Raw genomic sequence first — 21,659 nt, 5'->3', positions numbered from 1 at the left:
ATTAAACTTACAAATTATCTTGAGATGGATGTAAAAGCGAACAAATCTTAATTTGTCTGGAAATTTATTCATGTGTCCAATGTTTATACACATTCCAATATGGCTGCCATTTTATTTTAGACTTGAAATCATACAAGATATAAGACTAGGTATGAATTCTTAATAACTTTCTTAGAACTACATACTTATTATTATTTAATTGTATGACGTTCACTTCCAATCTCTGTTTTTATCATAAACTTATTATACTAGCGTAATAGACAAACACTCTCCTCATTACGGCGAGACTAAATTTAAAATGTTCATGTGTGATAGTTTTACAGATGTGTGAGTGAGTTAGTGAAGTATGTAGTATTTTGCTTTTGGTCAATCCCAATGACAAATAGTTATGAACGGCGTCATACGTAAGTATACAATATTTTATTATAATAATAATGTTATAAAAATAAAGTTTTTACTGCGTATATAAAATGTAATATTTAGTATTTTAGTGCATGATATGTTTTACGAAAATAAACATCACGAAAGTAGTATTGAAGAATCAGTTTTTACCTGTGAAATGTTTCTTTAGTTGGATTGTTGCTATATGTAACAACTAAATCTAATACAGAACACAACACCATTATTTCTTTTAATGAATATAATTTTGTTTAAACACACAACAATAAACATAAAAACACTAAAATTAAAACGCCGTCCAATTTGACAGGAGACTATTGGACACTAAATTGTTTCAAAACAGTTTCTTGGTCTTCATCTATTCCGTCTCTTTCTCACACCTAGGTTCTTATGTAAGGATAGTTATATCAGTCTCACATAGGGTTGAAATACTAAAATATTTCGCTGTTATTCCGAGCTGTATTTGGCGTGTCGTAATTCATTCGAAGAAGAAATAAATCCAATTATTGGTAATTCACGTTCTACAGGCAATTTTTCAAGCGAATATTTTAATGTCTGTACGAAATATGCTCAAGTCTTACTGAACGATGAATAATTTCATCTGTAGAGAAGTATTAATAAACTATTTTATTACCTTCATGACAATTGTTCGGAATAGTGAAAATTTAAGAGGCGTAAATTTACACGAATATTAATTAATGCGCAAGGACAATATTATAATATCATTAGATCGGATTTTTCCTCAGAACAGGAAATCCTAGAAAAAATACAAACACATCAATGCCAACCCTGAAAAGAACAAAAAACAATGTGTCTTTAATAATATGTTGTAATTTATTTACTATCTAGCTGGCCCTAGAGACCCTTTTAGAGTTAGACCATTTCTTGGACATTGCAACATTATTTTTATAAAATAAATATTTTTTCTAAAATAAACGTAGCCTAAGTAACTCCTTATTAGATCAGCTATCTGCCAAAGGCCGGTCAAAATCTAGCAGCCATCTCAGGGATTAGCCGGAACAAACAGACAGATAAAAATTGTAAAAAATGTTATTTTGGTGAACGGTAAAACGGTTATTTCAATATTACAAACAGACACTTTAATTTTATCTAATAACGCGACGATATTGTGACGTCATCGACGTCACATCCAGAGATATTGTCACCGGGCATTGTACGCATAATTATATAAAACACGGGTAGTACGACCACAGTAGGCATAATATGTCTACTGTGGTACGACATTGCTCATCATGGTTCCAATTTTTGAACAGGGAATTTCATTTAAAGTATGTATTAATATTATTTTACTTCCTCTTTAACCGACTTTAAAAAGGAGGAGGCTATCAATTCGATCGGGATTTTTATTTTATCTATGTACACTAGTACCTTTAGTTGGATGCAGAATAGATGCCATTTGGTTTCATAAAAATTTTACATAGATTGGCCCAGTAGTTTTCATTTTATGAAAATTTTTGTTTACCTCGTTGATATAATTGTTTGTTGTGTACGGCTTTTTTTCATTCAGGTTGTTTATATATTATAATTATTAACTGACACTAAAATGTAAAAAATTAAAAAAAAAATCGTTTAAAAAAACCGACTGCAAAAACTTAAAAGTATCAAATAACTAGAAATTTAATATAATACACCTTTGCCTTTAACATTAATAAAATACTATTATTTGTACGTGCTGCATAATACTAGCAGCTGAAGGATTTGCTACAATTTCATTGGGAGCGAATACGAATGTGAATAGCAGAGGATGCCATATTTTGTATTCAATTATTCTATTCTTTCACAATAAATTAATTTTCTTTAGAAATTTCATTTTGTTAAAAAAATGTTTAGTTCCTTATGTACCTTAGTTTCTGCAGTATATTCTAATATTCTTAATTTCTGTTATTAAAAGAACTTACAACAGCTGTTATTTTTACATCATAGGACCCTAAAAATATTATTTTAAAAATGAAATACAACGTTATAATATGAAAAACCATCCTAAAATTTGAATTAGTACATGTTGCTTAGACTTTTTTGATGTGTGTATTTAAATACAAGAATTGATCGTTTAAAGATATAAGATAATCCAGTCTCATGATGTTCGTTCCAGTGAACTCCTAAACTAATGAACGGATTTTAATGGGAATAACTTCAGGGAGTGCAGTTTAGTCCAACTTGAGAGATAGGATAGTTTTTATTTCGATTTGAGATCCATAATTATTTTTATTTCCAATATTTGTTTTGTGTGGAAATATTTTCTATGAGAGAATTTATTGACGCACGGTTCGACAGTTCTGCTGTGAAACAATTTCATTATAACAACAGGGAGCATATTTTACGAAATTATTCATTGATGTAATGAAATATTATGGACAAATTCATAAAAAAACAGTATTTTATTTATAATGTACAGAACAACGTCTGTCGGGTCAGCTAGTGGTATTACAATATTAAGCAATGTTTGAAAAATACACGATGAATAAATTTCTCAAAGTTAACTTTAAAAATGAAAATTATTCGAACAAAATATAAACAGCGGAAAGTTGCCCGGAGGTAACTTAGGTTTACATGAAACCCTTTTAAAACATTCTTCTGAATTAAAGTAACCTTATATTTTCTCCTTTTGTTTTTGATGCGAGGAAAATAATATGCAAAACCCAAAAGTCGGGACACCAGTAGCTGTTTCTTTTGTATATTAGAGGGGGTCCATAAAGCTCAACTGATATAAAGTGAAACTTACCGCCCATGGATCAAATTTAAATTGAAATATTTTATTCAAAATAGGAATTGAAAGTCAAAAACTACCATCCATTCTAAAAAGTATGCCTCAGACCTGAGAAGAATGGACGCAACAAACTCAGCAGTAAAACTTCTTTAGGCGCGACTTGCGGGTTTAGACTTACAATTTTTTCTGACGGAAGTAACGCTCAGTAAAAAAGTCAATTGAAACAATTTTTAAGCCGTTATAATTTTATGGTTTAAATAAAACATTTCAATGTGCTCAGTAATATTTTTTGAAAATCTTCAAGTGTATAATTTGTTTATTTATTACTACTTTTGTAATAAATAATATATAAGTTATCAGAACTTTTCTGACATTTGCGACCTTTGTAAATTTGTTTTTGGTTTCTTCGTCCATTATAAGGATAGGCAAAGGTTTCAAGCTCATACAGCCATATTCGTTAATATTCAATAACAAAGTCATATTAATATGTGCTAATATAACCTTCAATCTCTTATTGTCAATTATTTTATCTAATGAGTGAATATTTTATAATGTGCGAATGGTATTAATGAATTATAAATAGAATATAAAATGAAAATAATAATCAGTCAAATAAAATGGCGCTATCCCAGAAAAATTTTACTCTTTCATTAATAAATAAGAATAAAAGAGAAAATCAAGAACCTGATAATGGCCTGACTTGTAAAAAGTCAGTGTGTTTATTTTCTGATGGATAATAATATCAAAATATAACATTATATCATTCTTTGTAAACTAGATATATAAAATCTCAATTTATTAAATAATATTATTTATTATAAAGGCATTCTTTTATTTTAGGTGGAAAAATGCCAACTTTGCTCAAAAGATGAAGGTATATCGCTACCGTTTCCGGGAAAAAAAATAGCAAAAAATCTAAAAAAAACTCCTCAGTAATACGTGAGTGCTTATTTAGTAACAAGGCTTTATATAATATAATATATGAATGTATCTGTTGATTATTCCCAAAGTTAATTATTATTAAGTTTTACTTCAAACGCGCGTAATGATTTCACGCACACACTTTTTTTTCATAAAAATATGTTTACAAAGTAATATCGTACACTAAAACTTATTATTTAATAGCCCGAGGGCGGTCGCTTCATTCCCAATCTGAGGTATCATTAAGAAAGTCGTTTATGTTATAGTATAGTAATACCTTTACCACAATATCGTAATACTTTTGTTTTGAATATTTTCGGGGATCTTCTTGTAAAAGCATAATACACATCGTCCCTTAAAAGATTTACAAACTCAACTTAGCCGAGTAGTAGGCATTATAAGTTTATGTTTGTTCCTTGTGTACATTATGGTTATGACAGTTACCTATGTACATACATTAAATTATCAAGAATATATTGAGAGGCAACATTCACGATCTTAATTTCTTTAAATTTTGCTCTCAATGATTCTTTATGCTAATTACATTCCTAGTGGTTGTAGAGAATTATTGCCGGTTGACAGACGACATAGACAACGCATCAATTGGGGAATACTAAAGACGGTAGCAGATGCTACAATAGTATTGAAAATTAAAACCTCTTAATATCCTTATAGATTACAGATGTTGCTATTTTCTGCACTGTTGCAGCTCCTAGTGATGTGGTTAGGTGTATCTTCCAAGAATTGAATTCTATGCAATACTTTATTTTCAAGCCGTCACTAAAAATACTGAAATTGCTAAATAATAACAGACGTCATCTTAATGATAACACAGATTGGGAATGGTGCGACCGCCCTCAGGCTATTTGATAATAAATCTTAGTATACGATTTTAATTGTTACCATATTTTCATAAAAAAAAGCCCGCTGAGTTCCTTGCGCCCGCTCTCAGGTCAGAGACATACTTTCTCGAATGGTAGTTTTTGACTTTCAATAAGTGATTTTATTATACATTAATTTGGATAAAAAAATACCCGTAACAGCTTTTAACATTCTGTAGAAATTCCATTCTAATCGAATTAAAATACAGTATCTGGATAGTTTTATATTGATAATAATTTTATGTTACAATTTTAATGGACATCAAAAAACTGAGAAGCATGTAGAAGTCTTTGATTAACATCTTTCCCGCTTAAACACTCTCCAATCTGAAAGAAAGTAAGTAATTTAGTTATTAGTTATTTTATTACATTTTTGTATTACTCTTGTGTGCTTTTACAGAAACTAGTGAAATTACTGGATAAATGAGACTTAACATCTTATGTCTCAAGGTGATGAGCAATTGTAGTGCCGCTTTGGTATTTGTTGGTAGTTTTGGGGTTTTGAAGAATCCTGTCAGGCGGTGCATTGTAAAGGACTGGGCGTATCAATAACTATCAGCTGAACTTCTTGCTCGTCTCTTCTTTTTTTTTCATAAAAAACAGTAGTTAATTAATACTTATCAGTTACTACAACTTACACGGATACGGTATGGGTCGCGTTTATTAAATACAATCAGATGACTCGTAAAAAAATAATATATTGACACACGCTTGAAACATATTGAAATAATTAACACAATCTTAACTACATCGATGTAGATGTGGCATTCAGGTAAATACTCTTGGGCGTCACGGGTTCCTGCCTAAATTCGGCAAGCATTATCAGTCGTCACGCCAGCATTCATTAAGTCATCCGCAGGTCATTTGTCGCTCTTAATATACTGGCTGTTTTAGAGACAAATGGTTTTACCCGCCGCGATTGGGCTTGGGCACGGGGAAGGGCGCTGGTGTGGGACGCGGCTTGCGTCGACACTCTGGCTCCTTCTGATGTCCAAGGTACGTCAGTTGGTGCTGGAGCTGCTGCTTCGACTGCCGAAGACAGCAAGCGTCGCAAATATGTCAGTCTCAGTGAGTCTTAACATCTTTATGGCGTTTGATGTCGAGACACTTGGCCCGTTGAATAATGTACAACTTCTCGCCTCAATAAGGCTACTGGAAACCCAAGCGCTGGCAGCTATTTCGGTCAACGGATCAGCCTAGCTATCCAACGTAGAAATGCTGCCAGTATTCGTGGTACGTTTCCCCTTAATGATAGTTTTAATTTAAGTTATCTTAGTATTTTAAATATAGTTATAAGATTTGTTTTATCTTAATAATTAAGTTTTTCCGACACAATAATTGACTGTAAATTAGTCTGCAATCGCTACCTGAATATCCCATCGGAATCAGAAATTAATAATTACACAAATATAATACAATCAAAAGTACCTAGCAAAATATTTCAATAAAGATAAGACAAAAAGGTAACTTAATATTATGAGAAGACAATGATTTAACTTAATGCCAATATTTGAATAAATTTTCATAATTATTAGATTCCAGATTAGATTTAAAACTAATAAAGATAGACGTGGAGGGCATATCCAAGCACTGTCGTCTAGACACATGTACTTGTAAAGATAACTTTATTTTGCTAATTATTTGATTTTATTATGTATTAGTTGTGCTCATGATTTTATCCGCAATCGACGGTATGATATTTCTTACGTCAATACAATTTTGTTACCACTTCTAGTATAGTCTACTTTAAATTTTTATATAAGTGGGGACACGGGCAAGAGGCTAATCGGATGGGGTGTGGTGAGGCAACCGCCCATGGACATCTGCAATAACAGATCAAGATATGCGTTGCCGGCCTTTAAGGTGGGAGTATGCTCCTTTCTTGAAGGTCCCTAAGTCCTATCGGTTCAAGAAAACAGCAGCCTGTAATTTATTTCACAAATTGGCTTTGCGAGGCAAGAAATGTCATGCAAAACGCGCGATTGTGGAATGCTAGACGTCAACGTGATGCGGGTGGTATTTTGCGATTTGATGTAATGTCCGGTGATGGATTTCGGCTGCTGGAATCAACCCGAACAGCTCCTCTGAGCACTCTCCGTGATAAATGCGGTAGAAGATTCAGACAGAACCCACATCTCTACGCAATGCCAAAGAATCAAGCCGATCGTAGAGTTGATGATTCGAGTCGCTCTTCGTTGTTTTCGCTCAAATGGAATAAGCTGGTACTGGGGAGCACCTTTGCGCCTTCTATAGTTGGAGGCGGTTGCTTACAGTGAAGTATTGTCTCACCTTACTGAGTGCAATAAGCTTTTGAGAGGCCAGTTTGGCCGACTCTCGAAGTGACCATGGAACTTAACGACCCTTGATATATCAACGCCAAGTATGCCGATACAGGCTGTGGCAGTTAGAGGAGTGATCTTGAATCGAGGGGATACTTTTCCTTTCACGATCGGCAAGTGCCCTCGCGCCGCGGGATGCCATAGATCGGCGCCATCTTGCCGAGCGCGCGGCGTTTATTTTAACGCATTTATTTTACGTGCATTCATAGATTGTCAAATCTAGTGCCAAATGGCACTGGTCGATTCTGACAGAATTTTGCTGAAATTTTTCGCTGGAATTCCCTAGATACTACCGCATTAACCTAAACCTGATAGCACTCCTGCATCCGACAAGTGGCCATTTCCCAGAAGCGATCAAACCATAGGCACCAAGGAGGGTGGAATGAAGAGTTCCATTAAGTTTTGTATCTATGTAGTACAGCAACAAAAGCGTCAGTATCTGCATATGATGCAAAAACATACCGCATGTCATCGTTACACACGCGGCGGCAACCGAAAAAGCGGGGCTGTGTTAGGCGTGTGATCGGCACAGAGCTTCGGCAGATGAGGAGGGTCAACGGAAGTCTAGGTTGCTGTCCAGATGTGAGATCAACAGAAGGCCCACCAGTGAAGGTGTATGATCTTCCACATCTGGGATTTGCGTTGGTGCAAAAACCACTTGGGTTAAACCATATGCTAAGGCGAAGTCGTCAAAAAATATCCCAGCAAGATCGTGGTGGGTGTTAAAATCGCCAAGAAACACGATCTCTGCAGTGGGGATCTGCTCCAATACGGAATCTGTAGCCATGTTGATGTGCTCGAGGATCCGGTCAGTCTCTGCGTTACCGCTTTACCTACAGACCTACCTACGGACCTATACAGGTATATAAGCATAGATAGGTAGATAGAAATCTACTGAAGTTAAATTTCAAAGGCTGGCAGCACTCTACGAATCATGTACGAGATTTCTTACATTGATCCGGCTAATTCTTCTTCGTAACTCTCTATAAAATCAGAATATTCTTCCCAAATCAGCAGTGCCCCAGGGCACAACATTTTTAAGACATACCAAAACCGCTTTCGTATGGCACTCTACTTCCTCACCAAGTTCTGACCCTTATTTTGTTTATAAGATGGTTTATTTTACATGGTCTTATAACTTGTTTCAATATCTTTCTGACACATTCACTCATATCATCCTAATTATAAGCAATCTTTTGCTACACGTAAAATTATACGCATTGACTGAACGCTGCGCGGGCGCCAACATCATGGCGATCTGAGGCATACCACGCGATCAAAGTTTCCCGGAACGGAAAGGATATTTTTTTTTTTTTTTTATGGAATAGGAGGACAAACGGGTCACCTGGTGTTAAGTGATCACCGCCGCCCACACTCTCCTGCAACACCAGAGGAATCACAAGAGCGTTGCCGGCCTTTAAGGAAGGTGTACGCGCTTTTCTTGAAGGTACCCATGTCGTATCGTCCCGGAAACACCGCACACGGAAGCTCATTCCACAGCTTCGTGGTACGAGGAAGAAAGCTCCTTGAAAACCGCACTGTGGAGGACCGCCACACATCCAGATGGTGGGGATGAAATCCTAACTTGTGGCGTGTCGTGCGAAGGTGGAATTCGGCGGCAGGAATCAGGTTGAACAGCTCTTCGGAACACTCCCCGTGATAGATGCGGTAGAAAACACACAATGAAGCGACGTCTCTACGCAACGCCAAATGATCCAGCCGTTCGCAGAGTACTGGGTTCCCGACAATTCGAGCTGCTCTGCGTTGCACGCGGTCAAATGGATCGAGCTGATACTGGGGTGCGCCAGACCAGAGATGACAGCAATACTCCATGTGAGGCCGGACATGCGCTTTGTAGAGCGCTAGAATGTGGGCCGGCTTGAAGTATTGCCGTGCTCTATTTATGACGCCCAGTTTCTTTGAAGCCAGTTTGGCTTTGCCCTCCAGATGGCCACGGAATTGGCAATTGCTCGAGATTTCGAGACCCAGTATTCCGATACTAGGCGAGGCTTTAAGGTAAGTGTTGTCGAAGAGTGGTGATACGACAAATGGGTTTTTTTGTGGTAAGCGCGCAAACTTGAGTCTTCGGGGGATTAAATTGGACAAGGTTCAATTTACCCTATTCCGCGACCTTCTCGAGACAGGACTCGATAGAAGACACAAGTTTCTCCCGGCACTGGTCGACGTTTTCCCGAGAGAGACCTGCATGGCCCGTGTATACGGCATCACCAGTGCTGTCGTCTGCATAGCAATGCATGTTGGCGGTGTCCAACATATCATTGATATGCAGAAGAAACAGCGTGGGAGATAGCACACAGCCTTGGGGCACTCCAGCATTCACGGGCTTGGGATTCGAGCAATAACCGTCGATAACGACCTGTATGCTGCGCCCAGTCAGGAAGCAGGAGGTCCACTTGCATAAGCTCTCGGGAAGCCCAAATGATGGAAGTTTTGCGAGGAGCGCCTTGTGCCATAAACGATCAAAGGCCTTCGCTATATCCAGACCAACTGCCAGGCCTTCCCCCTTGCTTTCAATAGCCGCCGCCCATCTATGTGTTAGGTATACCAGAAGATCGCCAGTCGACCGACCATTGCGAAAGCCGTACTGCCGGTCGTTGATCAACTGGTGACCCTCAAGGTATACCAAGAGCTGGCGGTTAATTATGCTCTCCATGATTTTGGAGAGTAGGGAGGTAATCGCAATAGGCCTGTAGTTTGCCGGATCCGAACTGTCTCCTTTTTTTGGGATCGGATGGACAAGGGCTGACTTCCATGAATCAGGGACTACGCCTTTTGAATAAGAGTGCCGGAATAAACGCGTTAGCACCGGCGTCAACTCAGGGGCACACGTTCTAAGCACGATTGGAGAAATGCCATCCGGCCCGCTCGACTTCCTGACGTCCAACGAAAACAGAGCTCGCCTAACAGTTTTCTGTAAGAACTGTACTTCAGGCATGGAGCTCTGACACCGCGGGATGGTCGGCGGTGTTTTTCCGTTGTCGTCAAGAGTCGAGTTGGAGGCAAAAAGAGTGCACAGGAGATCGGCTTTCTCTTTTGCCGTATGGGCCAGGGTGTCATTCCTCATGTGCAACGGCGGCATGGACGGCTGGTTGAAGTTACCAAGAGCAGCTTTCGACAACGACCAGAACTTGCGTGTTCCGGTCGGGTAACTGGAAAGCTGCTCGCCAATTTTGACGACGTGCTTCGATTTCGCACGGGCGATTTGCCGCTTAAAAAATCTGGAGGCACGGTTATATTTCCTCTTCAGAACTTTGCAGTTCGGATCCTTTGAGCCCAGCGCCGCAACCCAAGTTCGATACGCCTGTTTTTTGCAGTCAGATGCTGCTTTAACTGACGCATCGAACCAGGGCTGTGATCTGCCACCGATCGGTACTACAGAGCTTGGTATAAGAATATCCATGCCCTGCAGTATCACATCGGCTACTGCAACGGCGCAGGCACTAGGATCATCCGAAGGGAAACAAACCCTGCCCCAAGGGTAGGATACAAAAAAGGAACGCATCCTATCCCAATCTGCTGACTTGTAGTGCCAAACGCGGTGGGTCGCTGGTGGTCTGCGACGTTGGCGTCGGATAGGCACTACACTCCTGACCAGGCAATGGTCGTACGTTCCGAGAGGGGCGTTGACAGAGACCTGGTAACCATCGGGATGTGTAGTCAGCAGAAGATCTAATAAGGACGGCATGTGGCTATCCACATCCGGGAGCCGCGTCGGCGACTCAACCAATTGGCACAGACCATACGCCAATGCAAAATTATGCACAGATCGCCCTGCGTAGTCTGTGGTACGTGATCCAAGCCATTCGGCATTGTGCCCGTTGAAATCACCCAAGACTACGATTTCAGCGGAGGGGATCTGAGCAAGCACGTCATCAAATGCCGCTTGAACGCAGCCCATGAGGTGATCCGTTTCTGCGTTACCACTATGGGACCTGTAGACACACGCATAGATGCGGACGCGGTCCTCTAAATCTACGCGGAGCCAGAGAGTAGACAGGCCCCTACCCTCAAAATTGCCGAGACGGCGACAGCAGATATCCTCCCTAACGTACACACATACCCCGGCATGAGGCATGAAATTATGCTCAATTTTGTACCCGGGGTACGTTAAATATGACGTATCGCTAGGTCGAGATATCTGCGTCTCCGTAAGGAAACACAAGGCCGGCTGCGACGTCTCAAGGTGGTGGTGGACGGCGTTTAAGTTGGAGTGAATTCCCCGGATGTTACAAAAGTCCACATTAAGCGTGGAGCGGGGTGCCGTGGTGTTGCTGCCCTGTTTGTCCTGTGACATACACGGTACTGTGCCCTCCCCAGAATACGAAGGGCAGCCCGAGCGCGAATGCTCGGGGAGGGATTCTCTGGCTCTACAAGAGCCGGTACCCTCCTGGGGTAATTTCTCTTTAAATACCGCTCTCATATTTTGTTGGGGGAAGGGGGGGGGGGGGGAATGGCCTCCGGTCCTCGACACTAACCTATGCGAAACATAGCGGCACTAGGCCGCTACTTCACTACTACTTCGGATATGGCTCAATATAAACACGAGACCAAAAATATTTTGAAAACAAGCCTGATCTCACAATTCATTGATCTAAAACTCCCAACGGAATTTTTTTATCGTTGAACTGACAAACGATTGATTGTTCTTATTCGAATAAATTAATAAAACTACTTTAATTTACAATATTGTGCGTAAAATAAATAAAAAACACTTTGTTTGTTCATAACTTACTCCTCCATGTATTACAGTTTTCGTATTGCATTTCGCAGTAATTTGAGAAGTCTTTGTATTCACCTCCGTAGCTTCTTGCACATATTATTTGGGCCCTGAAATGATATAAAGTATAGTATTCTAATACAATCATTTGAAATACACAACTACAGAAAAAATAAGGCTATGTGCCACATATGATCATATAAACCTTTTAAATCGTCAATAATCTTTTGGAAATCATAAACGAAAGCCATTGAATTCTTTGTAATATTAGTGTATATTGTGTATTTGTATTCAGAAAGAAAATTTGTATAGAAAGAGAGAATTACAAGATCATTTTAACGAACTCGGCTGGGATTCATTGTTTCACCAAGGAGTTCCGAGTTCCGTTGGGCGACATCACCAGATCAATTTGATGGTAGGTATTTCTATTATATACTATTGTCATTAGAACTCTTTATATTTTGTCAGTCATTGTAGCTTAATTATCTTACATTATTGACTCCTTAGGACTGCTTCAAACTACAACTGACGATACTCAATCCTATTTCTTTCAATTGCCTCCCTACACCTACTCTCTATACTCTTTTGCCCTATTTTTCTAGCATATTTTTGTCGTCACTTGTTATATATAGACCCTGTCTTATACTTTTAAATTCAGGCTGAATAAATATGGGGCCAGTGTCCGACTAGTCAGCTTAAAACCATGGTGCCGCATCAAGAAGTTTTTAAGTTTTGAAAAAGATTTGTCCAAAAATCTTAAAATCAACATTGTTACAAACTTATAGCTGGTCGGGCAGTTATCAATGAAATTCCTGCAGCCTTTAACGAAGAAATCTGTTGCCCAAAACAGCGTGTCCCTTGGGTACTTTGGTCTTGGTTTCCTTTTTACACCATCGGCTAATGTAGCTAGAGTGAAAATAATGTAGATTGAAACTGAAACAAATAAATCTGCATTTGAAATTGTAAACATTAGTGAGATATAGTCACAGTGCGGAAGCTATGTGTAAGCACTATTAGTGTTTCGGTTAAAACGATGCCATTGCTAGTGATATCAATGTGCTACTGAGAGTTAAAACCAAATACAAGAAAAGGCTTGAACTGATTAAAATAGTAGATGAAAGTTCGTATGGAATTCGTTATTACCGCAGATAAAACCGTGATAGTGACTCAGGTAATTGATAAGAAATAAAAATAAATTTCGATCTGTCGGGGGTTGAATTGTTGTCGAGTAATTCTCAGTATATAACTACAGTATCACTTGGCGTTGCGTAGAGATGTCGCTTCATTGTGTGTCTTCTACCGCATTTATCACGGGGAGTGTTCCAAAGAGCTGTTTAACCTGATTCCTGCCGCCGAATTCCACCTTCGCACGTCATGCCACAAGTTAGGATATCATCCCCACCATCTGGATATGTGGCGGTCTTCCACAGTGCGGTTTTCAAGGAGCTTTCTTCCTCGAACTACAAGGGTGCGGAATGAGCTTCCTTGTGCGGTGTTTCCGGGACGATACGACATGGGTACCTTCAATAAAAGCGCGTACACCTTCCTTAAAGGCCGGCAACGCTCCTGTGATTCCTCTGGTGTTGCAAGAGATTTTGGGCGGCGGTGATCACTAACAACAGGTGACTCGTACGCTCGTTTGTCCTCCTATTCCATAAAAAAACACAATGTTATAGATACTGAGCAAGAGACATCATAACCTACAGCTATATCACCAAGCACGGCACACAGTCAAGTATTACTCATGTGGAATCCAACATTTTAAATGCTTAAATCTTCAATAGCAAATGTAGAATATGATTAAATCCAAAAAATTTAACCGATTTATCAAACGACTGTAGTTTCTTTTGAAAACAGCATTTGCAGTAACAATAAAGAAAACTAAAGGAAATAACGCTTACAGATGCAAGTGCACATGCACAGGAAACTCTACGTGGCTCACAAGTATCTACTTCGAAACACCTTTATGTCAAAAAATGAAAAAAGTATTTGATAAAGCTTTATTAAAATACGCTATTTAAAATAAGCCACAGCAGTTTGTATGTGAATTAGTTGCAAAATAAGTATCCCTAGCAATAAATAATACTGCACAAAGTAACTACACGAACGAAGTCAAAAACTAGTTCTTTATATTTAGTAATGAGGTGTAATAACTTATTCTACTATTCTTAGCTGAATGATAACGGCCACAAAAAGATAACATTAATTTATATTAATTTTTCATTTGATAATATTTCCATCCAATGATATCAAGATTTATTGATTTTTAGATTATTAAAATTAGATATTTTAGATTATTTTACAAGTTTGCTCCAAAATCGATGTGAAATATTTTAACAAAACGAAAAACTTACCAGTATATTTATCCATACCGTAAAATATTTATATAACTAAAAACAACTTATAATAATGTATATGAAGCCAGTAGTAATCAACCTTTATAAAATTAATACTTTTGCAAGCTTAGGGTTTTTATTAATATCCTGAGGTAACTTTTATCGTCTTTGACTTAATTTTAGATGCCGTAAAAGATTCACTTACAAGGCACTTTGGAAATAATAAACGGGTGCATTGCGTATAGATAATACCTTTATATTTTATTTTATATCAAAATTTTTATTATTATATTATTAATAGTGTGTATATTTGGATATATAAATAACATATTCAGTGCATACAATATGCAACTGCACTAGTTGATTTTTACTTAATATTACTTATATAAATAAATTCATAATTATTTAATAATCAATTTAGATCTATTTAAATGACAGTACAAGAAAAAGTCCCAAATTTTAAAATTTTTTAAGGATAAATTATTATTATTTGTAGAATTTGCTTTATGTAAATTATTAGTTGAATGAAAAAATACTCAGATATATTATATACAAAAAAGCAGAACTGAGAGGACTTAAAATATTTTTTAGTATTTTATTTTACATTTATTCTGATTATTAATTTCATAGAGCATGTTAAACAAGTTAATTAATAAATATAATGAAATGCATAATTATATTATTAAATTATTTGGAGAAATAATAACTCTCTTATTGGATTATACTCATGTGACATTCTATTAAAACTCAGTATAAAATGTTGTTCACGTCTGGATTTCATTATTGCTATAAAATTTTACAATACAATAACTTACTTTTATGACACTTACTACGGCGTTGCACTTATAAAATACCAGGAAAATAAAATGTTGCTCTAGTCTGAACAATTCCAAATTTTTGTTACAAAAATGCTAGTTATTCTAACATGATAATTTTCAAGTTCTTATAGTCTTTAAGTGAAGTTTATGTGTATATTAACATAACTTATCTAGAGCATTTCTTGTTTGTTGCAATTCGCAAGGCGCTGTTCTGGCAATAGAAAAAAAAATTAAATTGAAATAGTATGTTAGTTATAATAGATAGACATATGCCATCCCGGACTTTTCTGTAGACCTTTTTTTTTTATGAAAATAAGGGACAAGACGAGCAGGACGTTCAGCTGATGGTAATTGATACGCTCTGCCCATTACAATGCAGTGCCGCTTAGGATTCTTGAAACCCCCAAAAATTCTGAGCGGCACTACAACTGCGCCTGTCACCTTGAGACAAGATATTAAGACCCATTTGTCCAGTAATTTCACTAGCAACGGCGCCCTTCAGACCGAAACACAGTAATGCTTACACATTACTGCTTCACGGCAGAAATAGGCGCCGTTGTGGTACCCATAATCTAGCCGGCATCCTGTGCAAAGGAGCCTCCCACTAGACCTATATAAGATACACAATTGCAACATACATTATTTTGTTATATCTCAAAGAATTTAGATTTTCGATGAAAGCTGGGAGCTTGTTTTATGGAGGATTTTTTTTCGATACCTCCAAGGAATACCGTTGATATATACAGTAATATATCCAAAAACTCAACAAATTATATACTTAAATCTTTCTCGAGAACCACTCTATCCATTAGTGAAGACAGCATGAAAATCAGTACTGTACTTTTTGAGTACCGACAGACAGACGCGGGCTTTGTTTTATAATATGTAATGATGAAAGCCAGATTTATCAGGAATAATAAAGGCTATCAACCGTTAGGCATTTATTAAAGCAATTACTCTGGATATAATGAATAATCCAAAATATTTCACAAACCAACAGACGTATAAAATAAATTTTACCTGGCACAATTTGGGGTTTTTGCCAAGTTCAACCAACAAATATTGTGACATTCATTACTAATGATAAATACGAAATGCAACACGAAATACATTAGTCTTATGTAGCAATTACGACTTTAGACATGTTGAACAGAGAATGTATTAATATTGCATGTTTGGAGTATTTTTGATTACAATTACAATTGTTAATTAATAAATAAATATAGTACAAATGAGTACCTATTACATAATATTCCATAACAATAAATTTACAAACATTAGTCCCAATCTTTCACATTATACTAAGAATAAGATAATCTTTTTTTTTTAAATTGACAGACCTATTTACTATCGTGATGTGTAGTCAGCAGAAGATCTAATAAAGACAGCACGTGGCTATCTACATCAGGAAACAGCGTTGGCGACTCAAGAAATTGGGACAGACCATACTCGAATGCAAAACTATGCACAGATTGCCCTGTGTACTTTGTGGTACCCATGACCCAAGCCATTAAAAGGCATAAGAGGTATTTATTTTCTCAAAATTGATTCCTTTACAATTCTTTTTGATGTCATTTCTAATATCTACTAGATACTGCTACTACTACATTCGGCATTGAAATCACCGAAGACTACGATTTCATTTCGGAAGGGATCTGTGCAAGCACGTCGTCAATTGCCGCTTGAACGTAGCCCATGACATAATCCGTATGTGCGTTACCACTATGGGACCTGAAAACACACACATGGATGCGGACGCGGTCCTCAGAATCTACACGCAGCCAGGGAGTAACTGCATATTAAGTCCTGGTACATATTGCTAGGATGACAGATGATTTCAACCGCTATGAAATACATTACTATCACCGCTACCATATTTATGTTCTCCTGAAGTCTATATAGTAATACGTCGTGCGCATGACATCAGAATTTTATAATTATTAAGGTATACTCGCGTCATACATAAGACAATCTCTTCTTCAACTATGATCGCCTAGTACCAAAATACGGTATAATGCTTGCTATCTCATTTTCTCCCACGTTAACTCATATGAATTTATGTGTCTGGCTCACTTGTCTCGCTTTTTCGTTTCATTGACCTTCAAATCATAACTATGCTAAGTCGTTATTTACTGTAAACGCAATAATACAATCGAAAGTAAAACGTGATCTTTATAAAAGAACACGAACATTTTCTTTTAATAAACAATTAGGTACTTCCCGGGGACTTTCTTTTTGTGGTTATGAATAAATAACTCTTTTTAATCTATTTTACCGCAACCTGGTAAATGAATTTCTTAAGTGAATTTTGTCGTTGTTTGAAGTGAAAAGTGTCTTTCTTTAAAAATAAAATATTTATTATTGAAGAACTTTGCAATGATTTCATCGTGTTATATTTAGAAGTAAGGTGTTATTTAGTTACAAGGCGTCATATTTAAATAGTGCTATGATTGGTTCATTATTATTATAACATCCAGGCTTCATAAGATACATAATAAGCTAAGCTTTAAGGGTAAATGTATACACTTTTATAATAAAGTACCAGCCACTGTTCAGGCATTATCTATAAATAAATTTAAATGTTTTATTAATAATTGGCTCTGTCGTAAATCTCTAAAATGAATATCTAAGTGATCGTACAGCCTGGGACTAGATTATGATTATTTTATAGCAATAATAATGACAGTACAATATTGTATCTTATACCTTCAAACGAGTAATTCTTGTATATATAATATATTCTGAATCTCGGAATCGGCTCCAACGATTTTAATAAAATTTAGTATACGGCTGGATTCGGGGGCTTCAATTTTAAAAAATGTAGTTTTATCCGTGTTTTACTAAGAAACTGCTACAATAATATTAGAATCCAAAGGTAAATTTCGCCACTATATACAAGACTCGAATCGTAACTATAAATAGATTAATTAATCTATTATTGTTATTTTTGGAATCGGTGTCCTTCAGCCGCGACCCGCTCTCGCCTCTCGCCTCCTCACGACTCAAGCACATCTCACCTTTAACTTTGTATGTAGTTACAAACCTATCTTGGATGACACCGACTCCAAAAATTACAATAATCGTAACTAGAAATAGATTAATTAATTTGATTGTATAAAATAATACGCAATTATTTTTATACTTTTTAGTGCATATTATATCTATTGTTTTGGAATAGTTTTTTTGAAGTCGGTTGTTTTTTTGTTTCTTTTTTTTATTTTTAGTGAATTTGAACACTAGGTAACAATTTGTCAAAAATTATGTAGATATACTAAATTTTTCAATGCAGCAATGTGTAAATATGTAGATATTCTAAATTTTTCAATGTAGCAATATTCGTAAGCGCTTTCCAATTTGATTACAGACAGTTAGAAATTCTGCCAGAGATCGCCGTTATTGTTAGTTGTTAAGGAGTTCCATTGATCATATTCGACTACGACAATTACTTGACCATAACTTTGATATGGTTGATGACTTATATATCCGGATAGCATAAAAAAGATTCGGCCGAGTATCGTTAATTTGCTCCTAATAATTGAAGAGTTCCGTTACTTTGTCATGGCTTCCGTAATCAGAACCTAACCAAACTCTCATGAAACTATCTTTGAAGTATATCCTTTCCAATAAAAATAATCATCGAAATCGGTTCGCGCGATATTGAGTTATTCGTAAATCTATCATCCACTTTTCTATACGTATGTATAGTAAATTTAAGACTTATGGTTTTCTAATGGATGCCATTCTCAGATCTGGACCAAATTACAATGGGACCAGACACGGAAAGCACCAGCTTTCAAATAATAATGAATTATCAAAATTGTTTCACACAGTCGAAAGTTTTGAGAAGTAAGTTAAGAAGAGTGCTGGGAGAATTTGTTGCGCCACTTCTTCCGAAGCGGTAGTAGTATTAGAAATGACATCAAAAAGAATTCTAAACGAATCATTTTTGTGAAAATAAATTCCATTTTATCCCAAAATTCAACAAATTGCACCCTCCATTACAATAAGCATCATCCAATTACTATTGATGACATAAACATTTTCGCAGTATTAATGTTTACAAACAGCTCATCCGATGGGAATGCTAATACAATAATGTCTAATCCAGCGACTGATGAATGTCGAACAATAATTGTTCTGTTTTGTTACGGCGCAATAAAGTCAATTAGTGACAATATCCTCGACACAGAAAACAAGGGGCGCATTAACAGCAAGTTATTCATCTTCGTTTGGATGTTGATTTGGAATAACGATCTTTACTGTATGGAATTAGTTATTTGTGAAACTGATATGTATTAAGGGGTACTAAAACACACACAGATGAGTGTTTTAATACCTTATTATCAACAGTTGCATACAAGACATACAAAATTTATTGAACAAGGCGTTAATTTGCGAAAATCAATAATTATTCAAATGTAATGTGGATTTGTCTATAACCACTCACATGTGTTTCGCCTCTATACGATTCATCCTCAGGAGATGTGAACTCTCGAACAAGGGTGTGACTGCCAACTGATATGACAACTGGACAAGATTTGGATAAGCTGCAAGAAACTCATTGCCAATCTTCTTAATCAACTCACAGCATCACTATTTTAGATACAAAGCATTTATACTATTGATGCAAACGATACAACTGAAGTACTAGAGCATTTTAACTTTGACACATGAGTAATTTGTTTTTTTTTTCCAAAGTGATAAACCCTCTTTTTTTTTAAAATAAGGAACGACACGAGCATGTCGTTCAGCTGATGGTAATTGATACGCCCTACCCATTACAATGCAGTGCCGCTCAGGATTCTTGAAAAACCCAAAAATAGCTGAGCGGCACTACAATGCGATCATCACCTAAGATATACCACATAAGATATTAAGTCTCATTTGCTCAGTCAGACCGCAACACAGTAATGCTTACACATTACTGCTTCACGGCAGAAATAGGCGCCGTTGTGGTACCCATAATCTAGCCGGCTTCCTGTGCTGTCCTCCCACTGGTATCACTTCTGGGACTAATTACACAAATTTAATTTATGACCGATGCGGGTCTCGAACCCGTGACCTTTGGCGTTCCGTGCGAATGCTCTTCCACTGAGCCAACCGTTCGAGAGACGTATCGTTGATAAATCTTGTCTATGTCTTACACTTGAGTAAGTTATGAAGAAACTCCATAGAGTTATGAATACAGTATGTGCATCAAACATTTTTTAAGCATATTTATTTATTTAGAGTTAATAAAAAAAAAATATGCTTTGCACATTCCCAAAAATTCAATCAACATACCTTCAATTAAAAATATACCCTATCTTACAGTAAGCTAATAGAATACGCGCGCGAATTAAGTAGGTATTTAAAAAAAAAACGTATTTTAACGATATTAAGAAGAGATTACAATAATTATTGTTATACTTAATGACATATGAAACTGGAGAACAAAGATATTATAAGCATTGAGTTTTAATGTTAGACGATAAAATTTGATATATTAATCTAATCTAATGTTATTGATAACAAAATCGCAACAACCAATTGTAAAAATTATTACTAAGTATGCAATTTCTTGTAAGTAAAAAAATATTAGGAGGTTTTTACAAAAAAAAAGTATATTTACACAGAAAAAAAAAAAGGTTGTGTTTAAAAAAATTATAAAAAGAAATAGTGGCCCATGAGGGGATCGAACCCGCGACCTTCGCGTTATTAGCACGACGCTCTAACCAACTGAGCTAATGGGCCGATATCACATGGGTTGTAATTGACAAATAGGTAAGTTGTAGTAATTCTCAGTACTAGATTAATTTCATAGTATTTATTCAAACAAAACAAATCTTATAACTATACTAGCTGATATTAAAATCGCGATTCAAAAGTAACTGTTGATCGTAGATGGGTGAAAATCTGAAGTTGTATGTAATTTTTAATGCTGACTCATAATAAAACAAATTTTAAAAAAAATGTCAGTAAAATTGAAAAAAAAAAAAATCGTGTGGACCACCCTTAACATTTAGGGGTATTAAAAATAGATGTTGGCCGATTCTCAGACCTACTCAATATGCTCATAAAATTTCATGAGAATCGGTCAAGCCGTTTCGGAGGAGTACGGGAACGAACATTGTGACACGAGAATTTTATATATGTATTAGACTAGCTGACCCAGCAAACGTTGTATTGCCGATATTAAAATCGCGATACGAAAGTAACTGTTGATCGTAGATGGGTGAAAATTTGAAGTTGTATGTATTTTTTAAGGCTGTCTCATAATCAAAGAAATTTGAAAAAAAATTACAAAAAAATTAAAAAAAAAAAAATTTCGTTTGGACCACCCTCAACATTAGGGGTATGAAAAATAGATGTTGGCCGATTCTCAGACCTACTCAATATGCTCACAAAATTTCATGAGAATCGGTTAAGCCGTTTCGGAGGAGTACGGGAACGAACATTGTGACACGAGAATTTTATATATAAGATTTACATTACTATGAGGGAACGGTACCAAGAATAC

At 36.4% G+C, this 21,659-nt stretch overlaps 1 non-coding gene across 1 annotated transcript; it reads right to left on the bottom strand.

The window, feature by feature from the left end:
• Nucleotides 1–20,819: 20,819 nt before the first annotated feature.
• Nucleotides 20,820–20,893, bottom strand: Trnai-aau (transfer RNA isoleucine (anticodon AAU)). Its single transcript has one exon. It is a non-coding gene; the product is annotated as a tRNA-Ile (tRNA).
• Nucleotides 20,894–21,659: the final 766 nt, after the last annotated feature.

Source organism: Leptidea sinapis, chromosome 4 (genome assembly GCF_905404315.1).
Source record: "Leptidea sinapis chromosome 4, ilLepSina1.1, whole genome shotgun sequence".
Classification (NCBI taxonomy): Eukaryota; Metazoa; Arthropoda; class Insecta; order Lepidoptera; family Pieridae; genus Leptidea; species Leptidea sinapis.
This window is presented reverse-complemented; position numbering and strand designations above follow the sequence as displayed.